The 13364-nt window shown below is 39.1% G+C and overlaps 1 non-coding gene across 1 annotated transcript; it reads right to left on the bottom strand.

Moving 5' to 3' along the window:
* Positions 1-7107: 7107 nt before the first annotated feature.
* On the bottom strand, positions 7108-7214 carry LOC122280200. Its single transcript, XR_006229786.1, has one exon. It is a non-coding gene; the product is annotated as a small nucleolar RNA R71 (small nucleolar RNA).
* Between the last annotated feature and the right edge of the window lie 6150 nt (positions 7215-13364).

Here is a 13364-nt window from a genome sequence, read left to right as displayed (position 1 = left end):
TAATTAAAAGTCTTTTACACAAAATATTGTGCATACGCTTTAGTGCTCTTCCTTTTGAGCCGTGTTCATCCTAATGCATACCATTCATCTTGTACTTGGGAGGACACACATAAAAACTAAAATGAGTCAAAGACTCATAAGCATTACTTCATATGGTTAAAATATAATAACATAGGTTTTCAGTCATGCATTTATCACTCCACATATATCACGTATAACACATTCGTTCATTTAAAACATTTTGAGGTGAAGTTTTTTTTGAAAAATGATTTTCTTTCGTAAAACATTTCCTCATGCCTTCATTTCTTAAAGAGTCTGAGCATATATACATTCTTTCTTAACATGCATATATTCTTTCTTATCACTTTCATTAGCCATCGCACACTGTTACGCCTCGTGTGCGAGGGTTAACAGTCTTTTAGACCTTAATTCGGCCTGTGGCCACGGGTTAGGAATCTATTTCTGGCAGGGTACAGCTCTGGGTACACTACCAGTACTACTTACCGAGCATTGCAATCTGCCCATTCATTCATTTTGTACCCATTCATTCATTTATGTGGTTGTTACGTATTTTCATACATTAAAGCATTCAGTCCTCCCATTCATTTAGTCCTTTCAATCCTTTTCATTATTCTTTTAAGTCCATTTAGTTCATAAGCATCATTTAAAAGCATAGGCTTAAACCTTGACATTTAAAAGCAGTATTTGAAATCATAACATAAGCTTCGTTTAAAACATCAGTCCATGACATCCTTAAACATCATTGTGATACCCCTTTTTACGTGTATTTTCACTGAATGAGTATTTTAATTTAATTAAAATATTAGTTCTTTTATTTTAAATTATCTTATTTAATTGGATTTACTTAGTTGTGAAATTTATTTTGTAGAGCTTTCTTAATATTAATTATCGTTTTGAGTTTAAATTGTTGTGCAATTTAATTTAGTTTGTTTTTAGATTTAAAATTATGTAGTTAGTATTTACTAGTTATTTATTATATTTTAGCTTGATAGGTGTTTAAATTATTTTATTCGTTTTATAGCTTTTAAAGTTGTTTTCGTTGGATCAGTTTCTGGACTCTAGAGGTGAGGATTGGATCTCATTTCTTTTTCCCATCTTTTCTTTTTCTCCTTTTCTTTTTCTCCTTTATTTTTCTTTCTCTTTTTCTTCTTTTTCTCCTTCGGTTCTCTCCCTTTCCACGCTCGTTTCTCTCTCCCCCTCCATATCACCATTTCTGTCGTCCGCCCAGAACCGCCTTTTACCGGTGCCATGGCCTGCACCACCCACCCAATTTTCTTCCCCTCCGGCCGGTGCACCTCCCCACCAAATTTCAGCCCCTCCCGTGCCGCCGTTAACCGTCATGGGCTCCTCCAAGTCGCATGGTTTTTCTCCCATTTCGCCGCCATCGTTCCACCTCCGGCCACCACCTCTTACCACATCATCACCAACCTCTTGCCATCCTAAACCACATATTTCTAGCTCCGATCCGTTGCCGGAGCAGCCCCCACTAGTTCAACTTCTTTTTTGCCATTTTTCACTTCTACTGCCATTTCCTTTGCCACCTATGGCCAACTCTCTCTTCCACTAGCTTCATAAATACCTCTAGGCCATTCCCTATTAATCCCAAGTCTTGGTTTATCCCCATTCAAAAGTGGTTATTTTACAACCCACGACCACAGTATATTTTACACTGTTACGTTACTTTTTCTTCGCCGTTTGCAGCCTTTTGATCCTTCAAAAATTGTTATATAGTGCTGTAAGTATTTTACAAAGTCTATTTTAGATTTAAATATATTATTGCTTTTGCAATAAATTCATTGACTGGTTGGTTATTCCAGACTGAGTCTGAGGAGTCGAGGGTAGGATGGATTTAGGATGGAGTTGTTTGGTTATTGTTAATGTTGAGAATTGTTGGATAAATTGTGTCTTGAGATGTGCATTGCATGGTGCATTCATGTGCATGTATTAAATTGAGAAAAACTGGTTATATCAGTGTAAATGGATTTTCAGGTGCGTGTGTATCACGACCCCAAGCTGAGATGGGGCATTATCTCGATGGAGCTCCTCTGGTCACTTGGGAGCATAATATACTGAGTGACGTTCCCTGGGTTGTCGCTGGGTGACAACGGGACTGGGCGGGATGGTAACGCTGTTGTATCGACTCTGTGGCCCTTTGCTGGCAGGGGCTAAAGGATGCTTGGCTACGTACGCGCGGGGCTTGGAACTGGGCATCGCTCGTTACGAAATCACACGCATGGTTGTTACCCGTGGTGTGACAACGGGAACCAGGGTGTGCGGATGACCCCTAGGGGAGGTCATGGTGCATTCTAATTAATTGGATCTTGATTTGAAATTGGATTTTAGGCCAAATGAGACTGTTGCGTGAGTTGGAAAGTAAAATGTTTTTGGGCCAAATGGGACTTTTGGGGTGCGTGCAAAAATGTAGATTTATGGGATATGTGCATTTGGCATTCTTTCATTTATATTGTTGAGTTTAATATATTTTTATTTTGTGGCGTTTGGATTATTACTTACCTGCGGCACCATTTTGCTACCGTAGACTTTGATGCAGATGTTGAGGAGGAGGAGGAGGCTGAGCATGAGGAGGCGGCTCCGCCAGAGTTTTGATTTGGAGTCGTTTATGTCAAAAATTATCTCTGCTAGTTTTTATGTCTTGTATTTTGGTTTTGAAACAATATTTGAGACTTGTAATATTTTATTATGTGTGATTTAAACGAGTTTGTATTTAAACAAAAATTCTGGTACTTAGTTATAAGACTTTTGTTATCCGTTGAGTGATTTTATTGTACATTTGTTGCATGTATACACACTTGGCACTTGGCGATAGGATGTGTGACCTGTGTTGTCATCATCTCGACACCTTGATTTTCACGTGTCCATATGTGGGAGTTGGATGCGTCACATGTGGTATTAGAGTGGTTTGGCTCTGGGTAAAACCATATGTCCCGTAGGTCCAGTACCAGAAAGTTTTTAAAGTCGTGATTTGAAATTTATTTTATTTGAAGTTTGCTATTTGATTTGTTTTATTTAATTTGAATTTATTTGAGTTAGCTTGTTTGTAATTTATTTATTTACTTATGTTATTGTATGCTATTTTATTTTATTTTATTGTTATTTGGTTTTGATTTTATGTTGTTTTTTTTATCTGATATTTAAATGGGGTCAAAGGTTGTGTTATGGTAGGAAGATGGTAAGACCAAGAAGGCTTACTGAAGAGCCTCGGGATGATTTGCCAAGAGGCGATGGAAGTGCAATAGCTCAAGTGTTAAGATAAATGACTGAATTTCTGTAGCAAAATTTTAGGCCACAGTAAGGAGAGCCTAGTAGAACGTTGCAAGCTGGATACACCTATGAGCGCTTTCTAGCGCATAGAACCCCATCTTTCACGGGATAAGAGGATCTACTTCAGGTTGGAAAGTAGATTAAAGATTTAGAAAAGACATTTGAAGTCTGTGGTTGCACTGAGGCGCAACAAGTGCTTTATGCCAGTTATTTGTTTCAAGGTACTACTTCTGAATGGTGGGAGACAAAAAGAGAAATGTTAGAGTCAAAATTGGGGTCCTTTGTCACTGTGTCCTGGCAGCGCTTCAAGAAAGAATTTAATGATTGTTTCTTTCCCGCTTCTGTGAGGCGGCAAAAAGCAAGAGAATTTACAAGCTTGGTCCAAGGAAGTATGACTGTGGAACAGTACACTCGGAGATTTATAGAGCTTGGGCGATTTGCTACTCATCTCATCGCCACGGAGGTGCAGGCCAAGCGTTTCCTGGACGGTCTGCAACCTGATATACGCAGAATGGTAGTCTGCTACCGGATTACAACTTTTCAGGATTTAGTTGATCTGGCCACTCTTGCAGAGAGAGAGATTAATTTGAGCGTGGGCTACCCTGCAGGACATAAGAGGCAGAGTTTTGCTGGCGAAGGAAGTAGTTCTGGTTCACCTCAGAAGTTTGTTCAGCAGACCGGGACTCGACCACAAGCAACCTCAGGAGTACGTTTGGGAGGACATGTGTTAGTTTGTGGAAGGTGTAACAGAGCCCATAAGGGTGAGTGTTGGCAAAGCGGTGGAACCCATTGTTACTGTTGTGGCCAAGAGGGGCATTTCACTCGCGAGTGTCCTATTAGAGTTCAAGGAAGCCGTGAAGGTCGACGTGGTGGAAGAACTAATCCGAGGCAAGTAGTGTGGGCTCGGGTATATGCTGTTACATCCGAAGAGGTTGATGATGAGGCACCAGCAACCCACGATGCTGGAGTGATTACAGGTATGAATCTAATTTTATTTTGGATTTGATATTTGGTGTGATTTGGTTTCCTTTTGTTTTTGGATTTCATTGGTAAATGTGATTGGTTCAAGAAGAGTCCGTTTATATGATTTTTATGCTTGCACTTTGTTTGATTCGGGTGCATCTCAGTCATTTGTATCTTCTACTTTCACACGGATATGCAATCTGGTTACGGGACCCTTGCCAAAATATTTAGTAGTGACTCTCTCAAATGGTGAAGTGGTGTGGTGTTCCAAAGTTGCATTGGGCTGTCCTTTGAATTTTGGTGAAAGGTTTCTTGATGCAGATTTGGTTGTATTCAAGCTGTTGAGATTTGATATTATCCTTGGAGTGGATTGGCTATATTGATATTCTGCGAGTATTAATTGTAGAAGTCGAGTAATTAGCTTTCAACAACCAGATGATGATTATTTGGAATTTGTGGGAAGTAAACTAAAAGAAAGGCCGGTAGCTATATCGGCACTTCAAGCGAAAAGAGAAATTGCTTGTGGAGTGGATGCCTTTTTAGTTCAAATGGTGTCTACGCCGTCTAATAAGAAGAAGTCTTTAATAGATATCTTAGTTGTGGAAGAATTTCCTGACGTGTTTGTGGATTATTTGCCTGGGTTACCCCTTGATCGTGAGTTGGAGTTTGCTATTGACTTGGAACCTGGAGCGGCTTCTGTGCATAAAGCCCCTTACCATATGGCACCAGCTGAATTAAAAGAGTTGAAGGTTCAGTTGCAAGAATTGGTAGATAAGAGGTTTATTCAGCCAAGTACTTCGCCATGGGGTGCGCCAGTGTTGTTTGTTAAGAAGAAAGATGGTACTCTCATAATGTGCATTGATTATCGAGAACTCAATAAGGTAACCATCAAGAATAAGTATCCTCTTCCACGGATCGATGATTTGTATGATCAGCTTCAAGGAGCAGTGATGACTTGCAAAATTTCGTATTGCAGATTTTACAAGATCGCTCGAGAGGAGGCTTTTGGCCGCTTGAGCCAATTCAGGCAGATTCAAACACTCGACTGCCGCTCGACAGTGAGCTCGAGTGGGTTGCTGGATAACAAAGATCGCTCGAGCGGAGACATTGGCCGCTCGAGCAAAATCAGGCAGAGTCGAACGCTCGATATGCGCTCGATAGGACGCTCGAGCGAAATCAGGCAGAGTCGAACGCTTGATGTGCGCTCGACACCCCGCTCGAGCGAACATCGTATTTTGACAGATCTAGGGTCTTCTGCCGTCACACCATATAAAAGTGATTTTTCACTCTATGGCCGTACTTTTTTGACTGGAGAATATTTTTTGGGACAGAAAAACACAGCTAGAAGGATTCAAATCATCTGTTTTGGAATCATACACGAGCACAGACGGGAGAAAAGCATTGAAACATTTCCTTGAGTTTTTGAAGATGAGTTGCGGCTGCAAGGAGTATTTTTCAGCGTTTATTTTCTTCCAATATTCTCAAAACAATTATGGTAAATTCGTTTATGTTGAATTCCATTTCTAGAATGAGTTAAATTTTATTTATTCTAGGAAAACGATGTAACCTAGTTCCGAACTATGATTGATTGTCTATGCTAATTTAAGGCAATTCTCTCTTTGTTTTTCTGATTTATTCTGAGTTTATTGCTTCTAATTAACTGGCCATTGATTAGATGATATTTAATCTTGTGATTTGCTATCGAAAGAGGGAATCATAGTGTAGATCTTGAATATTTCAGCATTGGAAAGTATAGGGATCGAAAGACTTGTATGAACCTATGTAGTAATTAAATCATTGGTCTTATTGCTTTCTAGCTTTATTAATTTGCATATTCTTGTGTAAATTGATGAACAAGAATAATTTCCAATTGACTATCGAAAGAGGCTGTTGGATGAATTAGAGATTTGCTAATGAACAAAAAGAATTAAATTAAATTAGCTGGATGAGAAAAGCATAGTGAAGAATTAAGTGAAATCGATTTCCTAGAAGTTTTCTTTCCCATTAATTTGATCTTCGAACGTCAGTTTTATTTCCTTTGCGTATTTCTCTTTGAGTTGATGTTAGTTTAATTTGCAACTACAAAAATCTTAGTGATTCCTCTAGATAAAATCGAGATTAGTATAATTTTGGTATTTGGCAAAAGTAAGGTACCAATCCCTGAGGACGATTCTCTTCTTATCACTTTATTATAAAACTACGATACTGTGCACTTGCAGTTTTGCACCGGTCAAGTTTTTGGCGCCGTTGCCGGGGATTGGTTTATTCTTATTCTTTTTGTCAATATCGATACAAAGTAATCTTGGTTTTAATTTAGAATTTTATTTTATCTTTGTTCTCCAGGTGTGTTTTTGACGTTGGATGCGCCGTGCTAGATCTCGTGATATTATTCATTTTGATCCAGAAATTGAAAGAACTCTTAGATCACGAAGAAGAAATAATATACTAGTCATGGCTGAAGAAGAACATGAAGCACTACCACGCACCTTGAAGGACTATGTACGACCAGTTGTGAATGGAAATTACTCGAGCATAATGCGCCAGATAATTAATGCCAACAACTTTCTCAAACCAGCTTTGATTAGCATGGTGCAGCAGGCTCAATTCAGCGGATCGCCACTGGATGATCCCAATATTCATTTGGCAATGTTCTTGGAGATTTGCGACATTGTGAAGATCAATGGTGTTACTGAGGACACCATTAGACTGAGATTGTTTCCTTTTTCTTTGAGGGACAAGGCTAGAGGTTGGCTACAATCTCTACAATCGGGAAGCATCATTAGTTGGCAGGACATGGCTGAGAGGTTTCTTGCTAAATTCTTTCCTCCTGCAAAAATAGTCCAACTCAGGAGTGAGATTGGTCAGTTCAAGCAAAATAATTTTGAGTCACTTTATGAAGCATGGGAGAGGTATAAAGACTTGGTTCGGCATTGCCCACAACATGGATTGCCAGATTGGTTGCAAGTTCATATGTTCTATAATGGGTTAAATGGGCAAACTCGAACTATAGTTGATGCTGCTTTTGGTGGCACTTTGATGTCAAAGACAGCTGAGGGTGCTACTGCCATTTTGGAAGAAATGACATCAAACAACTATCAATGGCCAACTGAGAGGACTTTGGCTAAGAAGGTTGCTGGAATTCATGACTTGGAGCCGATAGCAGCCCTTTCAGCTCAAGTAGCTACTCTATCTCATCAGATTTCAGCCTTGACAACACAAAGGATACCACAAAGTACAGAATATGTTGCATCTACAAGTATGATAGTTCCAAGTAATGAAGCGAGTCAAGAACAAGTTCAATACATCAACAATCGGAACTACAACTATCGTGATAATCCTATGCCAAATTACTATCATCCAAGGCTTAGAAATCATGAGAATTTGTCATATGGAAATACAAAGAACGTGTTGCAACCTCAACCTCCTCCAGGATTTGATAGCTAACTAAGCGAGAAGAAGATGTAACTTGAGGATGCCATGGTTTCCTTTGTTCAGGAGACCAATGCAAGGTTTAAAAAGACTGATTCACGGTTGGACAACATTGAGACTCATTGTAGCAATATGGGAGCTGCTATAAAGAATATTGAAGTGCAAATTGGGCAACTAGCCACTACCAGCAATGCCCAACAAAGAGGAGCTTTTCCTAGCAACACTGAAGTGAATCCAAAGGAACAATGCAAGGCCATTACACTTAGGAATGGAAAAGAAATAGAAAGGTCACCATTAAAGGAGAGCAAGTCCACCCCTACCGCTGCGAACAATGGCCAAAGCAAAGATTAAGTAGAAGAACAAGAGATTGTCAATGATACACTAGAGGAGACCAACTTGTTTCCAGCAATTTCATTTCCTGAAAATCCTCCTATTCTCCCTCTTCCACTTCCTTACCCTCAACGTTTTCAAAAGTAAAAATTAGATAAACAATTTTCTAAATTTTTGGATATTTTTAAGAAAATTCACATTAATATTCCTTTTGCAGATGCCTTGGAACAAATGCCAAATTATGTCAAATTTCTGAAGGACATCATTTCCAAGAAGAGAAGGTTGGAAGAGTTTGAAACAGTGAAACTTTCTGAAAAATGTAGTGCCATTCTTCAAAAGAAATTGCCTAAAAAATTAAAAGATCCGGGGAGTTTCACTTTGCCTTGCATTATTGGAAATTCTTTTTTTGATAGAGTTTTATGTGATCTTGGTGCTAGCATTAATCTTATGCCACTTTCTATTTGCAGGAAATTAGGACTTGATGAGATGAAGCATACAACAATTTCTTTGCAACTAGCGGATCGGTCCATTAAGTATTCACGTGGAATCATAGAAGACGTATTGGTAAAGGTGGATAAATTTATCTTCCCTGCTGATTTTGTGGTGTTAGACATGGAAGAAGATGAAAAAGTCCCACTAATTCTTGGCCGACCATTCTTGGCTACGGGAAGAGCTTTGATTGATGTTCAAAAGAGTGAATTAACATTGAGAGTTAATAAGGAAGAAGTTATGTTCAATATTTACCAAGCCATGAAATTTCTAGAAGATCCAAGTACTTACTTCCGGGTTGATGTCATTAAGCAATGTGTAGAAGAGGCCTTTCAAGAAGATATGCCAGCCGATCACCTAGAACGAGCCTTGCAACAAGATACATCACTTAGCAATGAAGTGGAGAGGAACTGTACACTTATTCTTCTTGGAGATCCCGATTGATGAAGATTGAAAAGTCTGGCTGTAGACTTTAAAACAAGCGCTTATGGGAGGCAACCCATAGATCTATTTTTCATTCTTTCATTTATTTTATTATCTTTATTTATTTAGTTTTAATAATTTGGTTTTTGATGCAGGTTTATTTAGCATGAATAAAGAGCTGAAAAATTTTAAACTACGAAAGATTCATCATGAAACCAGGGAAGTTCCTTTTATTTCTTCAATCCTTTTTACTTTTGCATTACAATGAGGACATTGTTTAGTTTAAGTTTGGGGGTGTAAACTCCTATAGTCATTTGATCCTCTTGTTTTCTAAGTCTTGGGTTGTTGATTGGTTGTTTGATTCTCTTACCAAGCATGCATTGGAGTAAGATTGAATTCTCTATGACTCTGAAATTTGTGATTGAAGATGGTTTTGAGAAAAATTTTCAAAAATTTCTTTTATGTCAAGTGGAGTTTTGTGGGTACTTTGGTTTAAATTTTTGACCTTGAACATAATTGAGCACATAGTCGTTTTTCTCTTATTCCATTTTGCTTATGAAGAGAAGAAGTTGAATTAATTGAAAGAGGGAAGTTCGATTTTGCTTTGCTCTAGAATCCGTTGATGGGTCCTTGAGGCGAAATCCTAGTTGAGACCAAATATTAGATAAATGATCTAGGCCTTTCTTTGGCATAACCAAAAAGCTTTCCCAGCCGTCCTAAATATCATGCCATCATTACATGGTGTGTTTCCATAGTCAACCCCCTTGAGCCTTTATTTATTCTTTGAACTACATAAACCATGCCTGCTCTAAGCCTGAAAAACAATGAATCTACCTTTGATAATTTGAGAAAATACTTTGGTGGAGAGTACATTTAGAAGAGAAAATTGGTTTCATGATGAACCGTATTATGTTTGCTCTGTTTGACCAAAGAAGAAGAAGAAGAAGAAGAAGAAGAAGAAAGGAAGTGACTGAAAAAAAAAAAAAGAAAAAAAAAAAGAAAAAGAAGTTGCTAAGCGGAGTGTGAATTACCTCAGATTTTGTTAAGGGAATTGTTGGTATTGCATCAGTGATTACAGCAATAATAATGCCACAAGTATGAGCATATTGCCAAGAAAGAGCTATGATTTGAATCATGTGGGTATCTCTTTTAATGTTCTTTTCACTACGTATTTTCCCAGTTTGCTTTGATTTTCTATATCCAGTTCTTTCTTAACCCTCACCCTGTGGCCTATCATTACAACCTTATTAAGGACTTATTGATCTCTGATGTTTGGTGTTGACTACATTAGTGTAGATGATTTCTGAAAACTGGACTTATGGGGTTAAGTTTTGAGAGAATTCTTCTGATTTTAGTTGTTCTACTTTTATCTGAGTTTACAGGTGGTTTGAGGTAAAATTGACTATATCACAGACACACTCAAGGTCTTAGCTTTAGGTTGAAGTAAACGCCTAACTCTTGCTTGACAAATTGCAAAATTTTTGATTGATTTTCTTGCTATCTTTGATGTTAAAAGAGTAAGATACTAGTGATGAAATCTAAAATTCATAAAACCTTGGTGAGTGATGATACTTCTCTTTGGGGTCGATTTGATATTGCCTAAACTATCATTTGCTTTTCTTTTTATTTGAGGACAAACAAAGTTGTAAGTTTGGGGGTATTTGATGACTTGCAAAATTTCGTATTGCAGATTTTACAAGATCGATCGAGTGGAGGCTTTTGGCCGCTCAAGCGAATTTAGGCAGATTCAAACGCTCGACTGCCGCTCGACAGTGAGCTCGAGCGGGTTGCTGGATAACAAAGATCGCTCGAGCGGAGACATTGGCCACTCGAGCGAAATCAGGCAGAGTCGAACGCTCGATGTGCGCTCTACACCCCGCTCGAGTGAACATCGTATTTTGACAGATCTAGGATCTTCTGCCGTCACACTATATAAAAATGATTTTTCACTTTATGGCCGTACCTTTTGGACTGGAGAACATTTTTTGGGACAAAAAAACACAGTTAGAAGGATTCAAATCATCTGTTTTGGAATTATACACTAGCACAGATGGGAGAAAAGCATTGAAACATTTCCTTGAGTTTTTGAAGACGAGTTGCGGCTGCGAGGAGTATTTTTCAGCATTTATTTTTTTCCAATATTCTCAGAACAATTATGGTGAATTCGTTTATGTTGAATTCCATTTCTAGCATGAGCTAAATTTTATTTATTCTAGGAAAACGATGTAACCTAGTTCTGAACTATGCTTGATTGTCTATGCTAATTTAAGGCAATTTTCTTCCCCTTCGGCCGGTGCACCTCCCCACCAAATTCCAGCCCCTCCCGTGCCGCCGTGGGCTCCTCCAAGCCGCACGATTTTTCTCCCATTTCGCTGTCGTCGTTCCACCTCCGGCCACCACCTCTTCACCACATCATCACCGACTTCTTGCAGTCCTAAACCACCTATTTCCAGCTTTGATCCGTTGCCGGAGTAGTCCTCACGAGCTCAACTTCTTTTTTTGCCTTTTCACTTCCACCGCCATTTCCTCCGCCACCCACAGCTAACTCTCTCTTCCAATAGCTTCATAAATACTTCTAGGCCATTCCCTATCAATCCCAAGTCTTCGTTTGTCCCCATTCAAAAGTGGGTATTTTACAACCCATGGCCAGTGTTGCTTTTTTTTCTCCGTTTGCAGCCTCTTGATCATTCAAAAATTTTCTATACTCTATTTTAGATTTAAATATATTATTACTTTTACAATAAATTCATTGACTGGTTGGTTATTCTGGACTGAGTCTGAGGAGTTGGTGGTTGGATGAATTGAGGACGGAGTTGTTTGGTTATTGTTGATGTTGAGAATTGTTGGATAAATTGTGTCTTGAGATATGCATTGCATGGTACATTCATGTGCATGTATTAAATTGAGAAAAACTGGTCATATAAGTGTAAATAGATTTTCGGGTGCGTGTGTATCACGACCCCAAGCCGAGATGGGACATTATCTCGGTGAAGCTCATCTGGTCACTTGGGAGTGTAATATACTGAGTGACATCCCCTGAGTTATCGCTGGGCGATAACGGGAGCAGGCGGGATGGTAACGCTCTTGTACCGACTCTGTGGCCTTCTGCTAGCGGGGGCTAGAGGATGCTTGGCTACGTATGATCGGGGCGATGAACTGAGTATTGCTCGTTATGAAGTCACACGCATGGTCATGTACCTTACTCTTGTACCAGAATTTAAACAAAAATTCTGGTACTTATAAGATTTTTGTTATCCACTGCGTGATTTTATTGTACACTTGTTGCATGTACACACACTTGGCACTTGGCAATAGGATGTGTGACCCGTGTTGTCATCATCCCGATGCTTCGATTTCTATGTGTCCGTACATGGGAGTTGGGGGCGTCACAATCATTAATTCATGGCATCGTTTAAAATATCATGTTTCATAGGGGCATTTTAAAACACTTTTTTCATGTCCTTTGAAGCATTGTTTAAAGCATGAGGTATCAAGCTCGCATTTCATTTTGTGAAAATACATTTAATACTTACTACGCAAAACATCCATTCAGCTATATACACTTAATACTTTGGGTGCATAAAAAGGGACTACCAAGGAGGGTCATTATATGCGTATACTTGAAAACTTATACTTAGCATTCTTTCTTAAAACATTGTCTGTGTCATTTCGTAAACTATCGTAAAGGAAAAGACATTTCATTTGGAGGCCAGACCTTCTCTTATTTGGAGGAGTATTTATTCCTCAAGGGCTCTAATTGAGAAAGGTTCAATATGGAGAATTGGTAATGGAAAGGAGACTAAAATATGGAAGGATAGATGGTTACCTCAACCTTCATCTTTCATGGTTCAAGGACACGGGCTAATCAATGATGAGGAAGCTATGGTAGCTGAACTTATAAATGAAAACACCAAACAGTGGGACAGGGAAAAGATCCTAAGATTGCTTGGACCTTCAAATGCTGCAGTGATCCAGAAGATTCATGTGAGCATGAGTGGAGCAAGGGATAGGCTTGTCTGGTTAGTCACTAAGGATGGTGGTTACAACCTATATGCTCTACGCTCTTCAACTACGCCATCCAACCTTCATGACACGCCATCCGGTACATCACGACAGCACATAGAGTACACTCCACGTGAACTCTCTTCCATCCACATTACACCACGCATCACTAAGATGCATGCCACACGGTGCATCGCTGCACTACATGGAGTGCACACCACGTGTATTCCCTTCATATTACACCACACCACATCACTACTACAACACACACTTCACACCCACAATTCACAACACACTACACAACTACGCCCAACACTTTTACTACACAACGAACTCCACAATAATCAACTAGTATCTAGCATAATTAACGAGGGAGAGACAGTTATACCATCGTCAGGATGAACTAATGCGTTACTCGCTATCTA

Source organism: Carya illinoinensis, chromosome 10, assembly GCF_018687715.1.
Source record: "Carya illinoinensis cultivar Pawnee chromosome 10, C.illinoinensisPawnee_v1, whole genome shotgun sequence".
NCBI classification, from domain to species: domain Eukaryota; kingdom Viridiplantae; phylum Streptophyta; class Magnoliopsida; order Fagales; family Juglandaceae; genus Carya; species Carya illinoinensis.
This window is presented reverse-complemented; position numbering and strand designations above follow the sequence as displayed.